This window comes from Gorilla gorilla, chromosome 4 (genome assembly GCF_029281585.2).
Source record: "Gorilla gorilla gorilla isolate KB3781 chromosome 4, NHGRI_mGorGor1-v2.1_pri, whole genome shotgun sequence".
Taxonomy (NCBI): domain Eukaryota; kingdom Metazoa; phylum Chordata; class Mammalia; order Primates; family Hominidae; genus Gorilla; species Gorilla gorilla.
Window position 1 is genome coordinate 39,098,821 of NC_073228.2, and position 27,202 is coordinate 39,126,022.

At 37.8% G+C, this 27,202-nt stretch overlaps 1 long non-coding RNA gene across 1 annotated transcript; it reads right to left on the reverse strand.

Moving 5' to 3' along the window:
* Positions 1-4,808: 4,808 nt before the first annotated feature.
* On the reverse strand, positions 4,809-19,823 carry LOC134758450 (uncharacterized). Its single transcript, XR_010133649.1, has 3 exons — positions 19,753-19,823; positions 10,841-10,930; positions 4,809-10,636 (listed from the first exon to the last, which is right to left on the reverse strand). It is a non-coding gene; the product is annotated as an uncharacterized lncRNA (long non-coding RNA).
* Positions 19,824-27,202: the final 7,379 nt, after the last annotated feature.

The window sequence follows — 27,202 nt, forward strand, 5'->3', positions numbered from 1 at the left end:
AGCATTACTCTAACAATAAAGACAGTTTTCAATGAAATTCAAAAACTTAATTTACACAAATAGTGTTAAAATACTCTCCCATCTTTCCTGGTAATTATTTAATTTTGTCTTAAATAGTGATGAAAGTATTAATACAGTTACTGTATACTATTTTTACTAGCTATCATGGTATCTTATTACCATATTTTTATTTCTAGATAGAAAATATTAGAGTAGAATTGCATTCACATACATCCAGAAATACAGACTCCTTTACCCTTGTCCTGTTTCGTAGATCCGTAAAACCAGCTCAAATCAACTATATCACATCCAATAAAATTTTGTTATGATGTAGCTTTGCAGCCACCAGTAGAATTAAAACATTTTTCTGTAAACTAGCTGAAGTTAAAAGATTGTTCATCACTTATGGGCACTTACACTCCTGGGTATCACATGTGATATAGTTTATTTTCACATGGACACTTTTCAATAAAGATGATAAGTAGCCTTAAAGAAAGATGACAGATTTTTAATGTTTTTAATGTTCTCATTGGAGAACATTATCTTATGGAGATTTTTGTGTGTTTTTCTATTTTGTTTTGTTTTAAGGCATGGGAAAAGTGTGCACTTTGCCAGATTAGGATGCTGGAGTTCCTACATAACTGGAACATTGTTCTCTGTGTTGGAAAATATCAGTGTGAAAAATGAGATCAAAATGCTTTTGGTTTCAGAAAACATAAATGAGCAAACAGCTGTAAAATCTTAGGACTGCATGAGAAACCAATTTGAAATTGAACAACAGAGAGGACATCCATTATTCAAATTGCTATCACTAGACAAGTATAAAATTTATTTGATGTAAACATAATTTCTGAAAGGTAGCTAAGAATTTCTCTCTTCAAATAAAAAATGAAATTCTGTCCCTAGAGCTTTTGCATACAGCAGTCTAATATTATAGCATTATCTGTGCATTCCAAGTCTTGGATATCAGTTCATATGATGAAAATGAATATAAAGATATTTTTTCCTGGCAAGACTATATTTAATATTGATTTTATGCATAAGACTTCTCCTGACCATAATGGAGGTTCTGATTCAAAGCAGCAAATTCCCAACACCTGAGATATTCTGAACGTATCTTTGTTCTTTGCTGAAGGAGCCTAAATAAAATATGTAATTAATATATAATTTAATACTCTTCACCAAACTATTGACGCAGCATTCAAAAGAATCTGAAACATTTAAAAAGGGAGGAAAAAGATGAAAGAAATTTAGTGTCAAGTCAAATAATAAAGTTGAGATAAGGCATGGAGGTTCATGAGTGTAAGGGGCAAAAGTTGGTGAGGAAATTAACCTAGAAACCTATGCATTAAATGACAGACCATTTTCTCAGAAAAAAAAAAAAATCACAATTCAATTAAAAGGAAAAAAAATCCAATAATTGAAACTCTGTGGAAATTTTTCCAAGGTCATACAACAAATGAGAAACAACCATTCAAGAAAATCTACTAAATCTCAGTAAGAACAATGAGAATCTATGTCATTCGAGACATGAGCCACTCACTTCTCCCTAAACCATGGGTAGGTGTTATGGAAACTGTAGCCTGGATGTTCTACTCTAGCAAGATACAGCCAAGAAAACAAGAGATTCCTTTACCCCCTCTCCTAGATTCCAGTCTAGGGCTATGGTTTCACTCTGAGAGGACACGACTGTCACTGACATTTTTCAACTCCCAACCCCATGCTGCCGAAGCTCCATTCCAGGCAGGTACAGCAAGAGGACAAAGGACAACAGGCAAAGAATACTGGGATCCTGTTTGTCCCTGCCCCTGCTTGCTTGTGAAACAGGAGAGTTCCTTGATCCCCCTCCCAGGACATGGGACATGGGTGTGGCTTGCCTGTTTGGTCAGTTGCCACCACTGCCCAAACCTCTGAGGGGAGGGAGAACATGCAGACGGACAGGTGCAGGGGCCCAAGTGGGTGAGTGTTCCAGTGTGCCCTTAGCCCTGCTTTTCAAACAGCTTAAGTGTTAACCATCTCAGCAGACTCTTTGCCTTTCTGCAAAGGCAGAGGGCCAGTGTGACAGCTTTCTGTATCTCAAGCTCTTGTCCAGCGTCCCAGAAGAATCGAGTCACACAGGGACTCGAAGGATGAATGCAGAGGTTTTATTGAGTGGTGGAGGTGGCTCTCGGAAGGATGGATGGGAAGCCAGAATGGGGGATGGAGGGGGAATGTTAAAGGCATGTGACCCAGAGCAACTCCATCTTAAATAGGAGCTGGGTAAAATAAGGCTGAAACCTACTGGGTGCATTCCTGGACGGTTAAGGCATTCTAAGTCACAGGATGAGATAGGAGGTCAGCACAAAACACAGGTCATAAAGACCTTGCTGATAAAACAGTTTGCAGTAAAGGAGCAGGCCAAAATCTACCAAAACCAAGATGGCCACGAGAGTGACCTCTGGTCATCCTCACTACTACATTCCCACCAGCTCCATGACAGTTTACAAATACCATGGCAATGTCAGGAAGTTACCTTACATGGTCTAAAGAGGGGAGGCATGAATATCTACCCCTTGTTTAGCATATCACCAAGAAATAACCATAAAAATGGGCAACCAGCAGCCCTCGGGGCTCATCTATCTATGGAATAGCCATTCTTTTGTTCCTTTACTTTCTTAATAAACTTGCTTTCACTTTGCACTGTGGACTTGCCCTGAATTCTTCCTTGCACAAGATCCAAGAACCCTCTCTAGGGGTCTAAATCAGGACACCTTTCCTGTAACATATTTCTGGTGACCACAGAAGGGACTATAGTGCAAAAGCCCTGACCCGACGGCTACCTTTAGGTAAGTGCTAGAGTCCTGTAACAGGAAGATGATCTCCCCTCTGGAGCCTGGCCATCCAGCTGCCAAACTCCTCTCCAACTGCCCCCAGCCAAACTCCTCTCTGAGTTCAGACGTTTCCCCTCCTCTTTATCTGCTGCGTCGTTCACCATTCGTCTGTTTTTCTTGTCTACTCATCTGCTTCTGGAGCCTGTGTTTTGGGGTTTATATGGGTACAGGATAGGGTTCATGGAAAAAGGCAACTTTTTGAGTGTGAAAACAGAAATGCCTGTTCCCACTTAGGGCCATAGGTCCAGGCTTGCCAAGGAACCACCCTCTTCTACCCAGTGTTTCCCTGTCTCCTGTCCATATCATGTGTAGGGCTGAGGTTCTATGCCAGAATGGAACCCAGTCACCCAATAGTACCCAATTAAAAAGTAAGGTCATCACTACAGGGAAAGCAGACACTCCCAGTTCTGAAGTGGTACAAGACTTCTCAAAGAACAAGGCAATTCATAAAAGACAGAGTTCCACAGCTAAATCTGAAGGCACTGACTTTATTTGGAAAGATTATGGAGAAACTTATGTCTAACAGTGATATCAAAAACAAGATAGATCTTGGTTGAGAGCATTTAAGAAGAGACTGGTAGCTCTCTAAGTAAAATGCTACAGCAACAGAAGTTCAATACGGAGATCCAGGGAAAGTTCCAGCCAACAATAGCCCTCAAAGATTAGTCAACTCTGGGCCTCAGGAGGGCTATGCATATTATAGGGTCCATCTACTCACGATCAGTCAGAGTAAGATACAGAGTAAACTGGAAAGCATTCCCCAAAACCTACACAGACCCATCAACAAAGGGTGGAAGTCTCATGGCCACAACCTCTTATTAAACACTGACTGAACAATAGACGACACTGACCCAGAGGTAACTGTGATGAAGCTAGACTTAATGATAAGGTCACTAGCAGTCTGGAAATTTGTGTGCATGGTCAAGGGTCTGCATTATCAGGATATATCAGAGAGATATCCTCAAAACTACCAGTCCCTAGTTGAACATGGGGCAAAAAATCATAAACTCACTCAAATTTGATGGCAGCCTTTAAGCTGTAAAAGGAAAATAATTCTTGGGACCCCAAAACCACTAAGCTAAGGGGAAAGTCAAGCTGAGAACTCCTTAGGGCAAACCTGCCTCCCATTCTATTCAAAGTCATCCCTCTGAGGCTCACCTGAGACAAATGCATATCTGATTGTTTCCTCTCTCCAATTGTTTATGTAAAAATGCAGATTCACTGAGCCAGACTATATTGTGTATTCAGAAGGAAGGCTGATCATGGACTCAAAAGAATGTTTGAGTTATTCCAGCCCAGGCACCAGATATTTGAGTGAGTGACTTTCAGATGATTTTAACTTCTAGCTTTCAGCCACCCTAGTCAATGTGAAGTATGTGAAACAAGCAGGTTCCACCAAGACTGCCCAGATTCTTAAACAAAGTAAATGTTGTTGCCTTAAGCCACTAAGATTTAGGGTCGTTTGTTATGCAACAATATATTTCTGGATGTATTACATTTCTGGATCTTGTTCTTTGGTAGTCTGGTGTTAAAGTCTGACTCTGTTACTGATTTGAGTATGGTTTGTCCCATCTGATACTCATGGTGGCATTTGACTGCTGTTGTAGTGCACTTGGAAAGTGAGGCCTAATGGGAAGTGCTGGGTCATGGGGATGGATCCTTCCTGAATAAATTAATGTCTTCTTTTGGAAGTGAGTGAGTTATTGCTCTTGTGGGAGTGCATTAGTTCCCAAAAGAGCATGTTGTGATACAGGATCCCAGCCTGTCCTGCATGTCTCTTTGCATACTCTCCCTTGACTTTCTGCTTCTTCTTCAAGTCTTGACACAGCTCATGGCTATCACCAGAAGCCATGCAGATGCCAATGCCATGCTCTTAGACTTTCTAGCCACCAAAACTGTGAGGCAAATGAACCTCTTTTTTTTTTTTTTTTTATAAATTAGTCAGTCTCAGTTATTCTGTTATAGCAATACCAAACAGACCAAAAAGGCCCTCCTCTCAGCCAGTAGATACTTTACTTAATTTATCTTTGGAATTATTTTAGTGTAAAGGTAATGTGATGACTTTACTGAAATTTTGGGAGCAAATGCATATAATCAAACTCCTAGATCCTCAGAATAGAATTTTATAAATGTATTTCTTCATGTCAAATTCAAGTACTATAAATGAAAATAGTAAGAGAGATAATAAATGTAGCATGGAAAATAGACTAACAAATTTACCAATTTGTAGAAATGTGTAACCCAGGACCCAGTTTCATTTCATATAACATTCAAAAAGCAGGATCCAGAACTATAGTGAGCTCTTTAAACATATGGCAATCAAGAAGACTTGAATGATGGTATTATCTCAGTAGGAGACTCTAAGGCTCTAATGTAAAAAAAAAAAAAAATGCCACACTGTTATCAACCACACAATTAGCAACCCTTTACAAACCTGTCATCAGAACACTTGTCTTTTCCAGCTTTTTGAGCAAAAAACCGTTTAAAAGCAAACAAAGAAGAAAAATGTTATTAATGCCACACTCTAGGCAGTTTCAAATATATTCAATGTTCATTTCTCCTTTTGTGAAACTGACAGCTGCTATGTTTAATCAGGCCAAGAACTTAACAAATGTCAGCCGAACTAAGTTTTTATCCAATACATTTGAAACATTCCTTTACCTCCTCAAATAAAAAATTAGTTATACATCTCTTCTAATATAATTATTGATTATTGAAAATAATATGACACTAGAAAAGTGCAACTAAAATGTAATTTGCTGACCTGTAATATTCTCATAAAATGAGATGAATATAGGTGCAATAAACTTAAATTTTAAAAAAGTGCTTCGTTTTCTGAGCACTCTTTAGGGACAGAAGCTAAATTAAATAAAAATATTAATGTTCTCAACCCAGAAAACCAGGATCATAAATTTCATTGCATAGCCTAGCCAAGTATTACAAGTGATATCCTGAAAACCAACCTACTTAAACAAGACAGCAAGAATTAATCTATAGACTAATATGCACATTGGAAACATGCAATAGTGAAAATGTCAAATTAATTTGGAAATTAAAACCTTAGTAAATTTGAACATGGCTTAATGCACATTTAACTCAGGCTTTATCTAAGAATCAAGTAACACCATTTTCATTTTTTCTTATACGTAAGTTTGAAGTGACAGACTAATAATGAGACTCAGATAGTATTGATGATAGAGACATTTAAATTTCTGGAATCTCTAAAAATTGTCCTTCCTCGTACTCTTTTTTCTCTTTTCCTTTTCTTCCTTGTTTAATTGCTTAGTATGTTTTGTGCACCTTCTTTTCTCCTTTTACGGGTTGAAAAGCTATGAGATATAGCCTACTCTCAAGGAAATACCAAGGTATAGATATAGTTGATATGTAAATAGGCATATTATAAATATAAATATAAGTATGAGAAGAAATCAGAGAAAATAAATCAAGTGAGGGTAGAATCAAGAGAATATTTAACGGAGGAAGTGGATAGTAGTTCAGGCCCTGTAGCCTAAATGAGTAACACAGAAGAACCAGAGGAGAAAACGTATCAGTTGGATTCTGAAGCAGTGGAGAGGGAGAATTAAGAGGCATTACTTAGAAAACAATCAAGCTCCACGGAAGGAGACTTCATGGAAGACATGAGACTTGAGTGGGACCTTAAATGACAGATATGCAATTAATTAGCAAAGAGAAAGTCATACTCAAATTTTATGGAATGTCCATTCAAAATGTTTGTTGCACTGAAATTGGATTGGATTAGGGAAAGAAGATATTGTAAGGATGAAAATATGAGCAACATTCCCAAAGACAGTGGGGTGAGAGGACTGAGACACTGAGTCAGTCAGCCTGGGAAAGAATACAAGAAACTTGACAGTCACACCAAAATATGTGCAGTTGAGGTAGCTGATAATGAGGAGACATTATTGACATGCACAGGTATCAATATGATTTCTGTGTGATGGATATTTCTTAATCTCAAAGACAGAAAAATGACAGAAAAAAATGGTGATTCCTTAAATAGAGCTTCTCCCCAGAGCCACCTCACCCATTTGGATCATCACGTTGAGACGTGTGTGAGGTATCAGGGAGCTGGCGTCAGATCCTACGAGACGTGGTACAAGTATGCTCATTAGCGATGCCATTTCTCTTATCATGAAGTACAGAGAAGGTGTCAGCTAGGAATTAAATGATGTATTCCCAAAGGGAAACATTTTTTAAGAGCTACATTGTTCATGGGTTAAATGCTAATGTCCTGTGAGATCTGACTGGTAATTAAAATGAAAGCTTTGTTACAATATGTCAACCTCTTGGCTATGCAAGAGTAGGAATCTTACAAGGAAGTTACCCAAGCTATTTTATTTGACAGTATCCCAAGTATGCCATCCTTTGAAATATCAACTGTCCTCTATTACTCAAAGTAGATGTATTTCTTAGCTTTTATATAGTAGGTAGATGCTTTCTCAGCACCGTTCTAGTTTGTAGGTGAAACATGAAGCTGTGACATACCATTTTAGCTTTGTCAGAACAGCTCAGGTGGCACTTAGCTGACATCTATTGGAACAGTCATGAAACTATTCATGCCTTTATGGCCTATGGAGCAGTTTGCTAAAGATTTGGCACCAATTCTATTCCATTTGTTTCCCCTAGCAGGACTTACTTTTTTTTTTTTTTAATAATCTTTCACAGTCCTATGTCTGTAAGCATTGCGATGGGCCATGGATTTGTATTGGTTGGCCTATAATCAATAGGTTAACCTATGTTGAATTACACACAGTAGCCAAGTGTGTTAGGGAAAAAAACACGTTTATGTAAGAGATAAACTTACTCTGGCAGGTAAATTTACCCCTTTGCACCTGCTGAGACTTTTAGTTACACTTTAAAAGTTCACCCTAAGGTATGAACATTTCAGGAGGATTTGGTCAGCATTTCTGTGGAGATAAGCAATCAAGACTATCAAAACAATGTAATTCATTCATTCATTCATTCTATCATTTGCTTAATAAGCATGTAGATCAGAGTTCAAAAACTAGTGGCACTGAGATACATTCAGATCCCAAACATATTATTGTTTACCTATGTGAACCCTGAATATCTGGGACAGGTCACAGTCAATTTAGGAAGTTCATTTTTCCAAAGTTAAGGATGTGCACCTATGATACGTCTGAGCAGGTCCTGACGACTTGTGTCCAAGGTGGTAGATGCAAAGCTTAGTTTTATACTTTTTTTTTTTTTTTTTTGAGACGGAGTCTCACTCTGTCACCTGGCTGGAGTGCAGTGGTGTGATCTCAGCTCACTGCAACCTCCACCTCCTAGGTTCAAGTGGTTCTCCTGCCACAGCCTCCCAAGTAGCTGAGACTACAGGCGCCCGCCGCCACACCTGGCTAATTTTTGTATTTTTAGTAGAGACGGGGTTTTCCCATGTTGGCCAGGCTGGTCTCAAACTTCTGACCTCAGGTGATCCACTCACCTTGGCCTCCCAAAGTGCTGGGTTTACAGGTGTGAGCCACTGTGCACGTCCCAGTTTTATACATTTTAGGGAGACAAGAGACATCAATCAATATATGTAAGATGACAATTGGCTTGTTTCAGAAGGGGGCCTCCAGGTTCTAGGTAGATAAGAGACAAATGGTTGCATTCTTTTGAGTTTCTGATTAACCTTTCCAAAGGAGGCAATCAGATATGCATTTATCTCAGTGAGCAGAGGGATGACTTTGAATAGAATAGGAGGCAGGTTTGCCCCTAGGCAGTTCCCAGCTTGACTTTCATTTTAGCTTAGTGTTTGGGGGCTTTAATATTTATTTTCCTTTCACACCTAATAACTTTTATTTGAATGATTCCCTATCATTTTTAAATACAAAAATTTAATGTAAGGATCTGAATCCAGGAGTCTCCAGAAAAATCGGAAGGTCTGGTGACACAGTTTGCATTCCTGGAGGGCAATAGTTGGGCTAGAGCTCAGGACAGGCTATCTCCTAACCTGCAGGCCCCTTTGAGCTCCCATGTATACACCATCCTCCTTCTCCTCCTAATTGCTCATATGATTTATATCAGGCATTCTTCAACTAGGTCCTCAACTACATTATGTGTCTGACCTTTGAGTGTGTAGGCTTTAGAGCTTTGCTGGAAAAGAATATACACCTTTTAATACGGGAAAATTAATCCTCTTTGTTGTAGAAGGAGTAGTGTTTTACTCTATGTGCCCAGGGTGTGGGTGATAGTTAATTAGTAGTTTCTGCCAAAGGTTCCAATTTATTTTTGATGTGGAGGAGGGAAGCATTTGCCCAGTTTCTGTTAAACACTTTTAATGGATTTCTGATTCACAGGGCTAGCTCCTGGTAGCCGGAATTATACTTTGTCACTCAGTTTTCATTGAATACCCAAGGAAACAGATACCAACTCAAGATAGGCCAACAAGATTCTCTCTCCCAGACATTTGTACATGGATTTTATAGCTCTTCAGTGTCTGCATGTTGACACGGACAGGAGAGAGGAAATACTGTGTAGAAGAGGGCAGTTCCTCAGAAAAGGCACCACCCTCAAGCCTGAAAACCCATGGCCTGAAGTGAGAAGAGGCATTTCTGTTTTTGCATCCAAAAGCTGCCTTTTGACCCAACACACCCCCGCTATCCTGTACCCATAAAAACCCCAGACCCCAGGCTCCAGAAGCAGATGAGGAGATGAACAGAAAAGCGAAGAATTGCAGAACAGCATGGCAGAGAAGGAAAGAAGAGAAGGAGTGGCTGAATACCAAGAGGAGTTTCGCTGGGGATGATCAGAGAGGAGATTGGCGGCTCCATGGCCAAACTCCAGGTGAAGATCATCTTTCCACTCCAAACCCCTTCCATCTCCCCATCCATCCTGCTGAGAGTCACCTCCAGCACTGAGTAAAACCACCACATTCATCCTTTAAGTCCATTTGTAACCCAGTTCTTCTTGGATGCTGGACAAGGACCTGGGTACCAAGAAGGCACTGAGCTGTTTAACACTTAAGCTGTCCACAGAAAGTAAGGCTTAAAAAACACCCTGTAACACATGCCCACGTGGGCTTTGGGGGTCATGGGCTCCCACTCCTGGATGCTGCCACAGGGCTGGCACCCAGGAGCACTGGGGCACTTTCCCCAGCTCCTGCACCTTACCCATCTCTGTGCTCCCCTTCTTGTAAAGGGTTTGAGTGCACACGGAGGCTGAACAGGTGAAGCATATCCCTGTCACATGTTCTGCAAGAGAGGTAGTCAGGAAAACCTCTCATCTCAATATGAAAAGAAGTATATTAGGAAGCCATATTTTTACAAAATAAATAGCAAGAGAGTCAGTCTTCAGAGAACAGTGATAGCAATGACAGTGACAAATGAAACAAATTCTCAGAGGAATATATAATTGAAGAAAAAAATTCTGAAGACTTTTCAGTTGCTGTTTTCTTATCTTCCCTTCTCTTTGGGGTTAATATTATATTCATGTATATTTAAAATAAATGCTCTCCTTTGGCTTACTTAGTTTAATCCTCATTACTTGAAACCAATGTGATCTAAATCAGCAGCCCCCCGACTTTTTGGCACCAGGGACTGGTTTCATGGAAGACAATTTTTCCACAGACTGGGCGCAGTGGGGGGAATGGTTTTGGGATAATTCGAGTGCATTACATTTATTTTGTACTTTATTTCTATTATTATTACATTGCAATATAAAATGAAATAATTATACAACTCACCAAAATGTAGAATCAGCGGGAGCCCTGAGCTTGTTTTCCTGCAACTGCACAGTTCCATCTGGAGATGATGGGAGACAGAGACAGATCATTAGGCATTAGATTCTCAAAAGGAGCATGCAACCCTTGCAAGTGCAGTTCACAATAGGGTTTACATTCCTATGAGAATCTAATGCAGTTGATGTGACAGAAGGTGGAGCTCAGGCTACGGTAACGAGAGCAATGGGGAGTGACTTTAAATACAGTTGAAGCTTCCCTCACTCACCTGCCATTCACCTCCTACTGCAACTGAGTTCCTAACAGGCCACAAATCAGTAGTGGTCCATGGCTGGGGGTTCTGGACCCCTGATCTAAACTGTTACAATGGAAAAAGGAAAAAATCTGTTAAGCTGAGGCTCTAACAGATAACAGACAATAATGATATTCTTCACCACCCATCAAACTTAAAGAGTAAGGAGAATAATACAAATGCATCATCTCAGTTTAATTCTGTTGTCTAAAATCTCCTTGGTTTTCTAAAATCAAGCCACATCCTGTACTATGCATATTTCCAATTTTAAGCATGCACAATTGTAAATCATTATATTTTTATTATCACTATGTTATTCTGTTTTATTGTTTGTTTCTCCTAGTTTGAATGCTATCTCTTCTAAATTTAAATGCAACAAGTTGGATCCATAAATTAATATTTATTTTATTGGAATTCTAGCAGTAAATACAATGACATTGAATATTTCCAAGTTGTTTTTTAAAACCTCCTTCTGAGCAAGTAGCTTGAGATAGTCTCTTTTCATAATAAAGAAGAAAAATAAAACACCTTCTCATTAATGAATTATTTTGCATATGAAATCCATACAGTCCTGGTATGGGAACCATAAAGATTATTGAGATAGGAATAATGCAGTAAGCCAAAGTGATATTCAGCTCCAGTGACTATTTATTTAAACAAACCTTGAAATGCTTTAGTATAATGTAACAAGTGGGACCATGCCTTAAACGTCATGCTGTCTTTTTTTTTTATCTCAGACATATCTTACTTTTAGCAACTCATTGTATAAACAGAAAAAGTAGAGGATCAACGTAATTAATATGACAGCAAATTCACATGTGTTTCAAAAATGCAACGTATGTACCATAGCAAAAGTATTTTATTTCACAGTGTTTTACTGAAAGATGTTTTTATACCAGGCCAGTACTCACTATGCATAGAGACAGGTAACCTACCTACTTTAGACCACAGGCTGCTAGGTCATATTAAAATGAGGATAATAGTTGAATCATTGTTCTTTTTATGCAGGAACCACTAATGTTTTTAACCTGCTTTTTTTCATAGTGAGAAAAGGTATTATCTTTATCTCTGTTCAATCAGTATCTCTAAGGATGATAACAATTGCAGCTAATAATTAGTAAGTCCTTTTTATGGCACTATATACTTTACATTTGTTGTTCCCTATTCCTCACAAGATCCTTATTAACTATATTTCACAAAAAGGGACTGTATCTTAGGGAAGTTAAGCAATTTATTTAAAGTCAGATAGCTAAGAAGTGATAGAGCAAGCAAAAATTCAGACTACCCTCCAGAATGTGGAGGTAGATGAATCTACCTCTGCTGTGTCTGTAGATGAATCACTACACTACAGTTCGTACATGTTTAATGATTTAAAATTGGTAAACTCCTTTGACCATCACAAAAACAAGATGATAAAAACAGATGCTATTATTAGAACAACTTCATAGTTGAGGATCTCAAGGAAGTTTGTCTTATAGAAGCAATCAGTATTCCAGTCATAACCTGAATCAGACATTCCAATTCTGTGCTCATTGGGTTGGCACTATCTAAGTGAGAATTCTTGGCAACAGAAATCCATTTCAAACTAGCTTAAGCACATAAAGGAAATTTATTTAAGTTATTCATGTGTTCTCATTGAACATAAGGGCAGATGTGCGTTCAGACTAATGAGCAAATGGGACCAAGTTTTCAATACCTGAGTAACTTTGTCTTCAAACTTTGTGCACATCAGTTGCATTCTTCTTGCTCTCTCCATAGCCAAGTTGTCCCATTTTCCTCACCTGTTTTTAAAATTGGATCTTTCTGCTTTCTTTACTCAATCTAGTTCAGAGGTTGGCAAAGGGTTTCTCAGAGAGAGACAGTAATTATTTAGGGTTTTGCTAGCCAAGGGGTCTCTGTAGCAGCTACTCAACTCTGCCCTGCAATGTGGAAAAAGTTACAGACAATACCTAAGTAAATAAATTAGACAATGTTCCCAATAAGCTTGATTCACAATAACAGGCAGTGGGTTGGATTTTGCCCATGAGGAGAGCTATAGTGTGCAGACCCCTAATCTAGTCCATAAAAATTGATGACAATTCTAAAATCAGTCCAGGCACAGTGGCTCAAGCCTGTAATCCCAGCACTTTGGGATGCCGAGGCTGGTGGATAACCTGAGATAAGGAGTTCAAGACCAGCCTGATTAACATGGTGAAACCCTATCTCTACTAAAAATACAAAAATTAGCTGGGCGTGGTGGTGGGTGTGTACTTACATATGTGTTGTGTGTGATGCCTATAAAAAGAGCTCTAATTAATTGGCCTAAAGGAAGATAAGTGCTTGGATCAAATATTTTTTAAAGGGAAGATAAATGGTACGGTACCTTTCATATGACTTTAATCTTTGAGAAATAAAAACAGCCTAAAAATTATTGGTAAAAAGCAGATGTTGTCAATATAAATAGGTGGACTAAATTATGCAGGTCAGATGCTAGGTTTGCTAAATGTTTTAAGGTTATATATTGCTTTCTGGGTTTTGAGAACTATTTGACTTGCCTGCTCCACAATTGGTAAGGCTTGGGGACATATAGAACTAACCATGCCCCAATTTTGCTGAAAGGGGTCAAATCTTGGCTGCACCTAGCACATAATTAAAACAACTTACCAGGTTTTACATTAAACTTAAACATTGCTAGGCATTACCATTGTAACATGTAATTGAAACTACTAGAAATAGATTTACGTGCAAGGTGTATAAGAATAATAAAATGTGTTTTTGGTAAAATATTACAAAAAGGTGTAAATTCTCATCCAGGGTTAAAATTTTTTTAAAAATTATATAAGATACAGCTAAAAGATCAAACAAGAGGTGGAAGGATTATAAAGATTAGTCTTGCAAAAATTCTGTGTGTGAACATACTGACTTCATTCAAAGGGTATTATATGGTTTTCCTGTAAAGTGAATATTAAAATAAAAGCACAACAAGGTACTCGTAAGGCACTAATATGCTCAGGATTATAAAGGGTTTTTTTGCATTTTAAATATCTGAGTCATCATTTTGGCAAAATAAACAACTTATGGTAATGTGGAATTCTGTTTCATAACATCAAGTGTTTTAAGCCTCTAAAATATTTAAAAGGGTTCCCAAAATCAAACTTCAGTTTCAAAATTGTCTTTCCTGATACCTGGCTGTTGGATGCTTCAGAGGGCCCTTGGAGTTTCCAAAAGGGAAATAAACAGGATTATTAGACATCTTCAATTACATGAGATTGCCAAAATGGTGTTCAGTCTTCTTCAGGTTATATTTTGGTCAATAATATTTTGGTCAACTAATATATGTTCCAAAATTGTGTCGGATTTCTAAAATTCTAATGTCTGAGTATATGCTATCAATCATAATTAAGGATGTTAAGTTATTGTAAACCACACTGACAACCAAACTTCTTTGTCAATTGTGTTTCTAACTGTAACTACCCTGGATATTTTATTATTCACAGACAATTATTGTCTTGTTTTAATCATTTTCAAAAGATGGTTTATAATAAAGTATAGAATTTTGACACAAGACATCCTTTTCTCCCCCTTGTTGGAGGAGGACTCAATTCCACAGCTTCATCTTAGCATCTGGCTTATGATAAGGAGTCTGTGCAACCCCGCAGACATTCTTTTTCCCAAACTCAATTCCAAGCTTCGAGTCAAAGCCCTAGGAAAATAAACTGTATTTGAGGGATCCAAAGATAAATAATAATGGAAGTTAAAAGGCACAACGCAGGTGAGTATGACTGATTCCTGCCGATTAAGCCAAGCTTACCCCTTTCGAATGCATCCTGAATCCCTAGGACTCCTTTGTAAAAATGCCTTCTTTTTTCTTTTTCTTCCTCTGTCCTTTCTTCACGGACAGGTAATTGTGTCTCTGTAATATGGGATGCTCCACTCACATGCATCCTCCAAACTGGGAAGAGTTAATTTACCAAACCTTAAACTGGCTGGCTTAGGACTTGGCTCAGGGGAAGGGAACCCAGAAGCCTAACATGCAGGCAAAAGGGTAAACATTTTTCTCCTAGTCAGGCTTTTGGCCCCCCTCTCCCTGTACTAAACTGGTAAAAGTTTTCAGGATTCTTGAGCTGTCCTCCTCCCACCTTGTGTTGTTTTGATACACGTTTTCTAATAACCTGATTTGTTTCTTCTTACCTTCAGGCCATCAAACTCCAAACGGTCACAACTGGAGCCTCATGATGGCTCCTTCGGCTGGGAAACCTTAAATAGGCCTCTGAGGGAGCTCTGACTACCATTTTCCCAAAAGAGCATCCCCTGTTAGCAATAAGCAGTTAACATCAGTCTTCAACCTGTGCTTATCCTTATTCTAACAGCAGTCAGATGTACTTCTTTAAAGGGGTGAATGGTAAAGACAGGAGGCAGTCAAGGGTGCGCCGGCAAAACCCCACCTTCAGTCTTAAAACAGCCTGGGCCGGGCGCGGTGGCTCACGCCTGTAATCCCAGCACTTTGGGAGGCCAAGGCGGGAAGATCATGAGGTCAGGAGATCAAGACCATCCTGGCTAACACGGGGAAATGCCGTCTCTACTAAAAAATTGAAAAAATTAGCCAGGCATGGTGGCGGGCGCCTGTAGTCGTCCCAGCTACTCGGGAGGCTGAGGCAGGAGAATGGTGTGAATCCGGGAGGCAGAGCTTGCAGTGAGCTGAGATCGCACCACTGCACTCCAGCCTGGGAGACAGAGCCAGACTCCATCTCAAAAAAACAGAACAAAAAAACAGCCTGGAGGCTGAAAAACCAGTCTGACAGTCCTGGATGAAGCCCACCATTTCCCAACAGATTGTTTCTGAATAATGCCCACCTGTGCATTGGGGGGATGGGGTGAGGCCTGGGGAAGTTTGTGCCATCTGCAGGGGGTAGGAGCCTGGCCTCTCCTGTTCCTGGGTGGTGACCTGGGATTCAACCTGTGAGATGAGGGCCTGTTAACAGGAACCTCTTGCTTTACAGAGATTTTTTCCCCCTTTTTTTCCCAATAAATTCCATTCCCCCTCACCGTTCAATATATCTGTGTGCCTAACTTTTCCTGGTTGTGTGACAAGAACCTGCTTTTTCCTACAACAGTATCATGTCTTGAACTGACCAATTTTATGTTTTTGGTCTATCATTCATAGCACTCTGCTTTTGGTTATAATTTCCATTCTAGTTAGGCTGTTTTGGATCACAAAAGCCAAAAAGCTTAAATTAAAATTATATAGACACAGGAAGACATTGTAAAAATAGTAGTATGTTTTGTGGAATCTAAATGCACAGAAGCTTCTAGGTGAAAGGCATAACTGGATACTGGCATTCCCATGATGTGAGGACTACCTCTTTTTCCTTTCTTTCATCTGCTTCATAGGCCTCTTTACAAAGATTCCTTCCCCAGATTTCTAGCTCATTTAGCATCAAATTTACCCTTTAATTGTTTTGGGGCTTTATATCCAGTCATCCAAAGGGATCTAGGATTTTCTTTCTCAATTCCAGCTCTAAAATGCCTGAGGAAGAAACCTGACTGGGCTAGTTTGGAATAGAGGTTCACGCTCGAGTCACTCAGGTGTGCTCAGAGGATTGGGTTGGATCGCAAAATGACTGAGTCTGCTGTAAGATGTTGATGAGGAGGCAGAGGGTCAGAGGGTAATTCTAGAGAGCCAAGCTGAGCAAAAATATATATGTATATTTATATAATATATATAATATATATTATATATATAAAATATTATATATTATATATATAATATATATATATTATATATAGATGTCTACAGTGGGTACACTCACGATTTAAAAAAAACATAAATATCTCATATTTGACATGCCATAAATGCTAGAATGTTCTTATACAAACATTTTTAAATGCCCATACATATTTCTAACTTCATCTGTCAAAGGAAGAGTTACTGAGCTCTTAGAAAGCACCGGGTGAACCCCACAAATGAATCCCAGAAAACTCAGGCTAGACCATTTTATAATTTAAGGAACAAGTAAATATATGAGTGCAATTGACCCTTGAACACCACAGGTTTAAATTGCATGGGCCCACTTATATGCTGATTTTCTTTTGCCTCTGCCACCCTTGCAACAGTAAAACAAACACGCCCTCTTTCTCCTCCTTCTGAGCCAACTCAATGTAAAGATGACAAGGATGAAGACTTTTATGACGATTCATTTCAATTTAGGTATATTTATATATATTTTAAATATGTTGTCTCATGATTTTCTTAATAACATTGTCTTTTCTCTGGTTTACTTCATTGTAAAAATACAGTACATGATACATATACAAAATGTGTGTTCATGGACTGTTTTAAGTTATTGATAAGGCTTCCAGTCAACAGCAGGCTATTCATAGTTAAGTTTTGTGGAAGTCAAAAGTTATATGTGGATTTTTAACTGTGCTGTGGGTTTGAACCCCTCACTCTTGTGTTGCTCAAGGATCAACTATAAAAGTTATCTTCCATTGGGAAAAAAAACAAAGGCAACCCCACAGTATCTTACAAATAGAAGAGAATTTTATTTATTTATTTATTTATTTTTATAAAAAGTTCCAAAGGTAAGCTGTTAGGGAGTCCAGAACAATTCCACAATGTCAACTGGGACCAAGGCTCCTCCTGTTTTACCTCTCAGTCACCCTTACTTAACATGTGCTTATCATGTCCTGGTCGCAAGTGAGATGACTCACATGAAGCACTGAATTGGTATTTCAGGAAGACAAAGAACGAAAGGCTCACACCAGCTGATACTACACGTGATCTTAGCCAAAACCCCGAGAAGCAATTGACCAACTGTAACAATTCACTTCTTAGGGTGCATTCTTAGAAGTCCCACCCAATAATGTCTACATAAATCTTATATGTCATAAATTAGTTATATGGGAAGCAGAAAATATATTTTATGGAAGCATATTGTAGATTTTAATAAGGAAGAAGGAGAACAATGTAAATTAATTAAGCAATTAGCCATCTCTGCATTCTTAGATATTCACATAAATAAATATAATTTTAGATAAACTTACAGATATTCAGAAGATACAGTATTTCTGTAGTGTATGATTATGGAACATTTTATTGTATCAGGATAGATTTTAAACTGTTAAAGGTATAATAGGAACGTATGTTAATAGAGGGGAGGTGAAGAGAAATTGATGCTAGTTAATAGAAATAGGAGGAAAACTGTAGGGCAGGCACCAAGAAAACCAACTGTGTGGTTATGGCACAGAGACTGTGAAAGGAGGAATAGGATGCAATATTAGAAAATCTTGGCTGGGTGTGGTGGCTCATGCCTGTAAGCCCAGCACTTTGGGAGGCCGAGGCGGGTGGATCACCTGAGATTGGGAGTTCGAGACCAGCCTGACCAATATGATGAAATGCCACCTTCTACTAAAAATACAAAATTAGCCAGATGTGGTGGTGCATGCCTGCAATCCCAGCTACTTGGGAGGCTGAAGCAGGAGAATCACTTGAACCCAGGAGGCGGAGGTTGCAGTGAGCTGAGATTATGCCATTGCACTCTAGCCTGGCCAACAACAGTGAAGCTCCATCTCAAAAAGAGAAAAAAAACATCTCAAATCCTAGTTAGAGGAAAGATTTAGAAAGGCCATTTGAAAGCTAAAGAGTTAGTTCTAACTAAATATGAGACATTTTTCCTTGGAAGGATTTGAAGGAGGGAAATGTCTTGCTTGAATAAACCTCCGTTTCAACATTGCTTCACTATGGGGCAATATACATATGGCCCCAGGGGCAAATTATGAAATAATTGGCCGCAGGCACATTTTTCTTCAAGGTGCATTCCACTATTTAAAAAAGTATAAAAATATTTTACAACTACATTGACTTAAAATAAAATGTATCAGCAGTATATGTGGAAATGCTTTCTCAGACTTAATCATTTTATAAATTCTAATTTCAAAGGAAATGAAAATATTTTCATGATGCCCTAATAGGCTCATGGGTCCTAAGCATGGTTACTATTTTGCTAAATAGATTAGTTGTCCCTGACTTGCCCACAGAGAAACTACATCATTTATAAGACTGTGTATTTAGTAGATAAAGATGAATGTTAATCCCCAAGACAATGGGGAAAATGTCTCCAGGGCATGTCAGAGGTCTTCAGGGTAGCCTCTCCCAAAACAGGCTTGGAGGCCTAGGAGGAAAAAGTGGTTTCCTGGACCGGATCCAGGGTCCCTGTGCTGTGTGCAGCCTAGAAACTTGGTGCCCTGCATCCCAGCCACTCCAGCCATGGCTGAAAGGGCCATGTGACAGAGGGCAATGAGGCAAAGGGAAGAGATTTAAAAGCCAATGTTCATTAGAAATTAACATTTTAAGGGGATTAGTTGGAAATAAAAGTGGAAGAGCCAGAGATAATGTTTTGGGTTTCCTCAACCAATGCTAAGGAGCACTGTTGAATAGAGGAGGTTCCCTGTTCCTTTTGTTGTTCTTCCCTCTGTCCTGGAAACAAACTTTCAATATCTAATGTTATTAGGCTGATCCTTCTGCTCTTCTCCCATATCATCATCTCTACTGAGCTATCATTATATTTGATATAGTTTATTATTCTTTCTGCCTTGATATATCCTTTCCTTGGTGCATCCAGAGCAACCACTTGCCTGGCTTTTAACAGTATTTCTGGTAAATCCTCTGACTTTTATGCTGATTCTCCCTCATGTCCCTGACTTTTAATATTGAACCTCTTTTCTTTTCTACATGTATACTCGTTATCTGTGGTTATTTCTTTGTATACGATTCTATCCCATGGCTTTAAATTTCATACGTGACATATTTATATATCCAGACTGGATTACTGCCTTGAACTTTACACCTGTATACCCAGCTTCTCACTTGACATATGTATTTGGAAATCGAATAGGTGTCTCAAGCTTACCTTGTCCAGGACTTAACTCAGCATATTTGTATTAGTCCATTTTCATGCTGCTGATAAGGACATACCCAAGCCTAGGAAGAAAAACAGGTTTAATGTACTTACACTTCCACATGGCTGGGGTGGCCTCACAATCTAACAGAAGGCAAGGAAGAGCAAGTCACATCTTACATGGATGGTGGCTGGCAAAGAGAGAGAGCTTGTGCAGGAAAACTCTCCCTTTTAAAATCATCAGATCTCATGAGATTTATTTACTATCATGAGAACAGCATAAGAAAGTCTTGTCCCCATGAATCACATCACTTCTCAAAACTTCTGCAACAGTCATGGATGACCAACATGGATGAAACTGGTGGTCATTATGTTAAGTGAAATATGCCAGGCACAGAAAAACAAACCTTACATGTTTTTTCTTATTTGTGGGCACTAAAAATTAAAACAATTTAAGCCATGGAAATAGAGAATAGGATGGTTACCAGAGGCTTGGAAGGTTAGTGGGCAGGTGGGTAGAAGTGGAGATGATTAATGGATACCAAAAAATAGTTAGAAAGAATAAATAAGACCTAGTATTTGACACCACAACAGGATGACTATAATCACTATTAATTTATTGTACATATTAAAATTAACAAGAGTCTAATTGAATTGTGTGTAAAGCAAAGGATAAATATTTGGGTTGATGTATACCCCATTTACTCTGATGTGATTATTATGCATTGTATGCCTGTTTCAAAATCTCTTATGTACCCCATAAATATATGGACCTCTTATGTACCCAAATTAAAAAAAAATAGAAAGGAAGGACAATATTTGCTATGACTAAAACACTCAGAAATAGAATCCTAACAATTCTTATAAATCAATCACACAAATGAGGAAGAGAAAGGAATCAAATGTCAACACGACAGAATTTTATCAAACCACAAAGAAAACAGAGAAAGGAACAAACAATATCTAAAACAACTTGAAAGCAATGACGTGACAGTAACAAAACTTCACACATCAATATTAACACTCAATGTAAATAGATTAAATGTTCCACCTAAAAGACTGAAGAATGGATAAAAAGACATAATCCAACTCTATACTACCTACGATAAGTTCACCTTTCCTGTAGACACATACAGACTGTAAATCAAGAGGTGGAAAAAATATTCCATGCAAGCGGAAACCAAAAATGGGCAGCAGTAGCTATACTTACATCAGATAAAATAGTATTGAAATCAAATAAAGTAAAATAGACAAAAATGTCATTATATAATGATAAAAGGATCAAGTATAGTGGAGGACAATCTTAAAATTTCAGAGTTGAAAAAAAATTATTAAAAACCTTATGGAGACAAAAATAGTTTGAATAGCCAAAGCAATCCTAGCAAAACGAACAAAGCAGTAGGCATCATGTTACCTGACTTCAAATAACACTACATGGCTATAGTCACCAAACAGCATTGTACTGGTACAGAAATAGGCACGTAGATTAATGGAATAGAATGGAGAACCCAGAAACAAATCCACATACCAGAAACCAACTTATCTTTGACAAAATCAACAAAAATATACACCAGAAAAGACACACCATTTTCAATACATGGTGCTGGGAATATTTGAGAGTCATATGTAGAAGAATGAAACTAGACCCATACATCTCACCATATACAAAAATTAACTCAAGGATTAAAGACCTATATGTAAGATATGAACCTATAAACATTCTACGAGAAAACCTAGGAATAATTATTCTGGACATCTAGGTAAAGAATTTACAACCAAGTCCTTCATTAATGGGTGCAGCACACCAACATGGCGCATGTATACATACGTAACAAAGCTGCACATTGTGCACATGTACCCTAGAACTTAAAGTATAATAATAATTTAAAAAAAGAAGAAAAAAGCTAATGCAACAGAAACAAAAATGAAAAAACACAGATGGACTTAAATTAAACTAAAAAGCTTCTGCACAGCCAAAGGAATAATCAAAAGAGGGAACAGACAACCTATACCCTGGGAGAAAATATTTACAAACTATACATCTGACAAAGGGCTAATATCCAGAATCTACAAGAAACTCAACTCAACAGGAGGAAAAACAAATAAACCCATTAAAAAGTGGGCAAAGGACATAGACATTTTTCAAAAGAAGATATGCAAGCAGCCAACAAACATATAAACAAAATGCTAAATGTCATCAGAGAAGTGTGAATGGAAACCACAAAGAGATACCACCTTATAGCAGTCAGACTATTATTAAAAATTCAAAAAACAACAGATTTTGGCAAGGATGCAGAGAAAAGGGAATGCTGTTCCCTTTACAGATTGTTTCCCAGTCCTGTTAGTGGGAATGTAAATTAGTACAATCACCATGCAAAAAAATACAGAGGTTTCTTAAAGAACTACAAATAGAATACCATGCAATCTGACAATCCTACTACTTCTACCCAAAGGGAAATAAATAATTTTTATCAAAAAGATACCAGCACTCATATGTTTACTGCTGCACTAGTCATAATAATAAAGACACAGATTAAACTTACGTGTCCATCATGGGGCACTGGTTAAAAAAACAGGATACACACACACACACACACACACACACACCTTGGAATATTACTCGGCTATAAAAATGATTTAAATTACATATTTTGCAGCAACAGGGATGGAACTGGAGGCCATTATGCTAAGTGAAACAAATTAGAAATAGAAAGTAAAATATAGCACGTTCCTCATTATAAGAGGGAGCTAAACAGTGGGTACACATGGACATTCAGAGTGAAATAGTAGACATTAGTGACTACAAAAGGTGGGAGGGTAGTGAGGGTTGGAAAATTACCTATTGGGTACAATGTTCACTGTTCAGGTGATGAAGCCCAAACTTCATACCTGTGCAATGTGTGCATGTAAGAATAAGAAATATGCACTCATACCCCCTAAATACATAAAAACTACAAAAAATATTAAGAAAGTCTTTCTGTATTTTTGTATATTTTCTCTGCAGTGTACAGTAAGTACAAGATTTTAGCATGACATTATCTCATTCACTTAATATTTACATTATATTTATAAAATATAATTGTCTAATATGTGCAAGGTTCTGCGCTAGACTCTGGTGATAAGGTGTTTTAAAAGTTAAAAACTGACACTTCCCTCATTGAGATAGAATCTAACGGAGAAGGCAGACATTGAATAGGTGATCACAAGCAGAAGGGTAACTAACAATATGGAGGCTTAATGCCTTTCATTGTACAGCCTAAATTCTTCATAGATACAAATTTCTTTCTACATCTCTTCTTAATTCATATGAGCCACAATAGATGATTTACCTTTCCCTGAAAACGCCAAATAACTTCTTTGCCTATACTTTTACCACCATCAGAAATGCTGTTCCTCTATTTCATCCATTTCAGATCCCCTTATCTTTCAAGACCGAATTCAAAAGTCTTCCTTTATCCACTAAGTCAGAATTGATTGCTCCATCTTCTATACTCCTACAGCATATCGGGTTTCAATTTGTGTAGTGACTTACTTATCAGTCACTCCCACTACATGTATCCTATGGGAGAGCAGAAACTGTGCCTGCTATTACCAGCACAGCATCTTGTACCAAGCATAAATTTAAATCATGTTTGTTGAGTAGATGAAAAATATAATTTAAACTTATTTGTTTTTGCCTTGCAGACAAAATAGCAGTTGGTAATTTTTGTTTGCTTTTTTGCTTATTAACCCATTGCTATTGTGGCTTACAAACAAAAGTAAATCATCTTCCCAAATGAAAGTGAAAAGTAAAGTCTCAAAATATATTTTTTCTACATTCTACATTAATCAAAATTCATCAAAGTCACAAGTGATAGCTACCTCTGATTTTTGGGTAATTGTAGGTATGGCACTTCTTTAATGAATTTGAATTAAATTTAAATTTATCTATTAATAGATCATGTCTGTAACTGAACTGGGTTTTGTTATTCTGTAATACTTCAGTCACATAGGCTCAAACTTTCAGGATCTTTACTATCATTCTATCATTTTACAAGAAACCCAAGAGCTTTGTCAATCAAACTTCTGTACTTAAAAATCAATGGAAGGGAATTGCAAATTGTGAAGAAGAATGCTAATAGAAAAAGCCTTATGGTTTTACAATATGACAACAAATTACCTAAATCAGCAGCTTAATCTATTTTATTAAAGGAAATAGTGCAACTTGAAAATCCATTAATGTACAGAACATGATAATTCTAGTTCCTGCCACAACCATAGTGGTTTCCAGGTAAAATGATCTTCTTCATAGCCCTTCATTAAGAAGCAGTGCTGTACATTTATGTTATGTATTTTTAACCCAATTTAATTGCAGCTGATTGGGGCAGAAAACATATCTACACACTACTGTGAAGCAAAATCATCTAAACAAATAGGAAAAAACAGTTATTTACTGAACCAGTCAGGAGTCTGAAGTTTCAAAAGTTAACCTGAAAGTTATCTTCAAGACACAGAAAATAGTCGACAAAAAGGAAATCCTTGAGGCACATTAATAGTAAAACAGAAGAACAAAAATCAAAGAACTCCTGCTGCTGGATTTTTTTTTTTTTTTTGTATCACAGTCGACTTTGATTTAACAAAGTTAAAACACATAGTACAAGAATTGTATATCAAATAGAATTCTTCACACCACATTTTATCACATTTTCCATTCTATTATATACTTGAAATCCTTGAAGTATTGCCTCTGTGTTTTCTCTTCCCTACCTCTCTTCTAAACTTCCAGACTTAAAGTTTCTAGTACTGGAAATTTGTGTCTACAGAGATATTTCTCCACCACCCCCAAACCCAAAGGTCCCAAAACAAACAAATGCTTTCCCCATAAATTTCTTTTTCTTCCCATATTTAGCAGCTGCTGGATTTTTTAAGATTTTTTTTAATTAAAAACTGTCAAGTCTAATGTGCAATTTACTTTTCATTTTCTATTTTTAAACTTTTTTGTCTCAACATTTTTTTTTTTTTTTTTTTTTTTGAGACAGAGTCTCGCTCTGTCACCCAGGCTGGAGTGCTGTGGCACGATCTCAGCTAACCACAAGCTCTGCCTCCCAGGTTCAAGCCATTCTCCTGCCTCAGCCTCCTGAGTAGCTGGGACCACAGGCACCTGCCACCACGCCCGGCTAATTTTTTGTATTTTTTTTTTCTTTTAGTAGAGGTGGAGTTTCACCATGTTAGCCAGGATGGCCTCAATCTCCTGACCTCGTGATCCGCCCGCCTCGGCCTCCCAAAGTACTGGGATTACAGGTGTGAGCCAACGCATCCAGCCTCAACATTTTTTTAACTTTTATCTTAGGTTTGGGAGTACATGAGAAAGTTTGTTACATAGGTAAACACATGTCACAGGGGTTTGTTGTACATATTATTTCATCACCCGGGTATTAAGTCCAGTACCCAATAGTTATCTTTTCTGCCCCTCTCCCTCTTCCCACCCTCCCAACTCAAGTAGACCCCAGTGCCTATTGTTTCCTTCTTTGTGTTCACAAGTTCTTACCATTTAGCTCCCACTAAGAAATTAGAACATGCAGCATTTGGTTGTTTTAAAAAACAGGCCTGTTGAGGTATAACTTATATGCGGTAAAATTCATTCTTCTTATATGTGTACAGCTCTAACAGTTTTGACAGATGTATATTATAGCATTTCCACCATCACAATTGGGGCATAGAATATTTCCATCACCACCAGAATTTTCCTTGTTCAGTTCCTAGCTCTATTATCTTCCTGAGAATCCTTGATTCCCATGAAGTCTGGATGAAATGAGTCAGTCAGAACCAAAACAGTACTGATAGTGTCTTTGTGTCCCCACCCAAATCTCACCTTGAATTGTAATAATTTCCATGTGTTAAGGGCAGGCCAGGTGGAAATAATTGAATCAAGGGGCTGTTTCCACCATACTGTTCTCATAATAGGAGAGTGAGTACTCAACAGGTCCTTCTCAACAGATAATGGGTTTCCCTCTTTGCTTGGCTCTCATTCTGTCTTGCCTGCTGCCATGTAGGACATGCCTTTGCTACTCTTTGTCTTCCACCATAATTGTGAGGCTTCCCCAGCCATGTGGAACTGTGAGTTCATTAAACTTGTTTTTCTTTGTAAATTACCTAGTTTTGGGTATGTCTTTATTAGTGGCGTGAAAATGAACCAATACAAGTACCCATTGTATGATCTAATTTATCAACATTTAATCTACCATTTATTACATTTGTCTTTATTCATCAATTCATCTATGATGTTAGAAAGCAGGACAGTTTTTACTCCTGGAGTAATGACTGGTATCAAACCTGAGTGGAGCTTATGGGATGTTGATAATATTCTGTTTCTATATGGGTATGAGTTAGACAGGAATATTTAGTATAGGAATATTGATTAATTTCTATGATTATAACTTGTGCAATTTTGTTTGTGTTATACATTAATAAAAACAATTACCCCTTTCCCAGAAAAAGGTAAAAAATGTTACAATGGCCATGAGTAAAAGCCAAAATCCTTACCACAATTTAAAAGATTGTACATAATTTTTCCCCCTTTTCTTTTTTTCCCCTTTTTTTTTCCAGCAATATTGCTGCTCCAAGCACACAACAAGTATGCTTCTCCTTCAGGCCTTTGCCATAGTTGTGGTATTGTTTGAAACACTTTTTTTTGCTGTTCTAAGTATAATGAAGTCCCTCACATTCTTCAAATCTTTGCTTAAATGTAGTATCAATAAATTCTATCCTGACCACCCTATTTTATACATAAAGTGCTCATCACTGCACTACTGAAATGAAAGGAGCCACAGGTTGAGCAGAACTCATGCTTTGCATTTTTAACATAATTTTATTTTTTTGTTAGTCATCAAGTAGAGACTTTGAGTAATCAGTTGTGTTTGCAAATCTGGAGTTCAAGGGACAATCATCAGAATGCACAAATTTGGGAGTTGTGGGCCTAGAGAAATATTTGAAATATTGGGTTCATGAAGTCACCAAAAAGTAGTGTATACATAGGAAGAGAAATATCCAAGAACTGAACACTGAGGCAACCCAACTTCAAGAGCCTAAGGAGAAAAGGGAAAATCAATAAAGGAGAATGAAAAGGATAAATCAGTGAAGTCGGATAATATATGGAGAAGGGAATTATAAGCTATGTCAGGTCTTAATTTAAGTTAGCAGACTATATAATTTGTTATCCAAACACTTTTTAAAGTTAAAACAATCCCCATCTTAGACAACAGTTTTAAAACAGAACTGTCTTGGGAAACCATGAGCTATATGAATTAAATTAGGTGAGGACTTAAAATTGACCATTAAATTTAGCAATGTGAAAGTTACTATGCAAATGCAAACAAGTACAACTAGGAGAGCTGGGGAAGTCTAGAGGGTTGGAGAGTATCCACCTCCAAATTCACGTCTACTTCATTTAGAAATCGGTCTTTGAAAATATGATCAGTCAAGA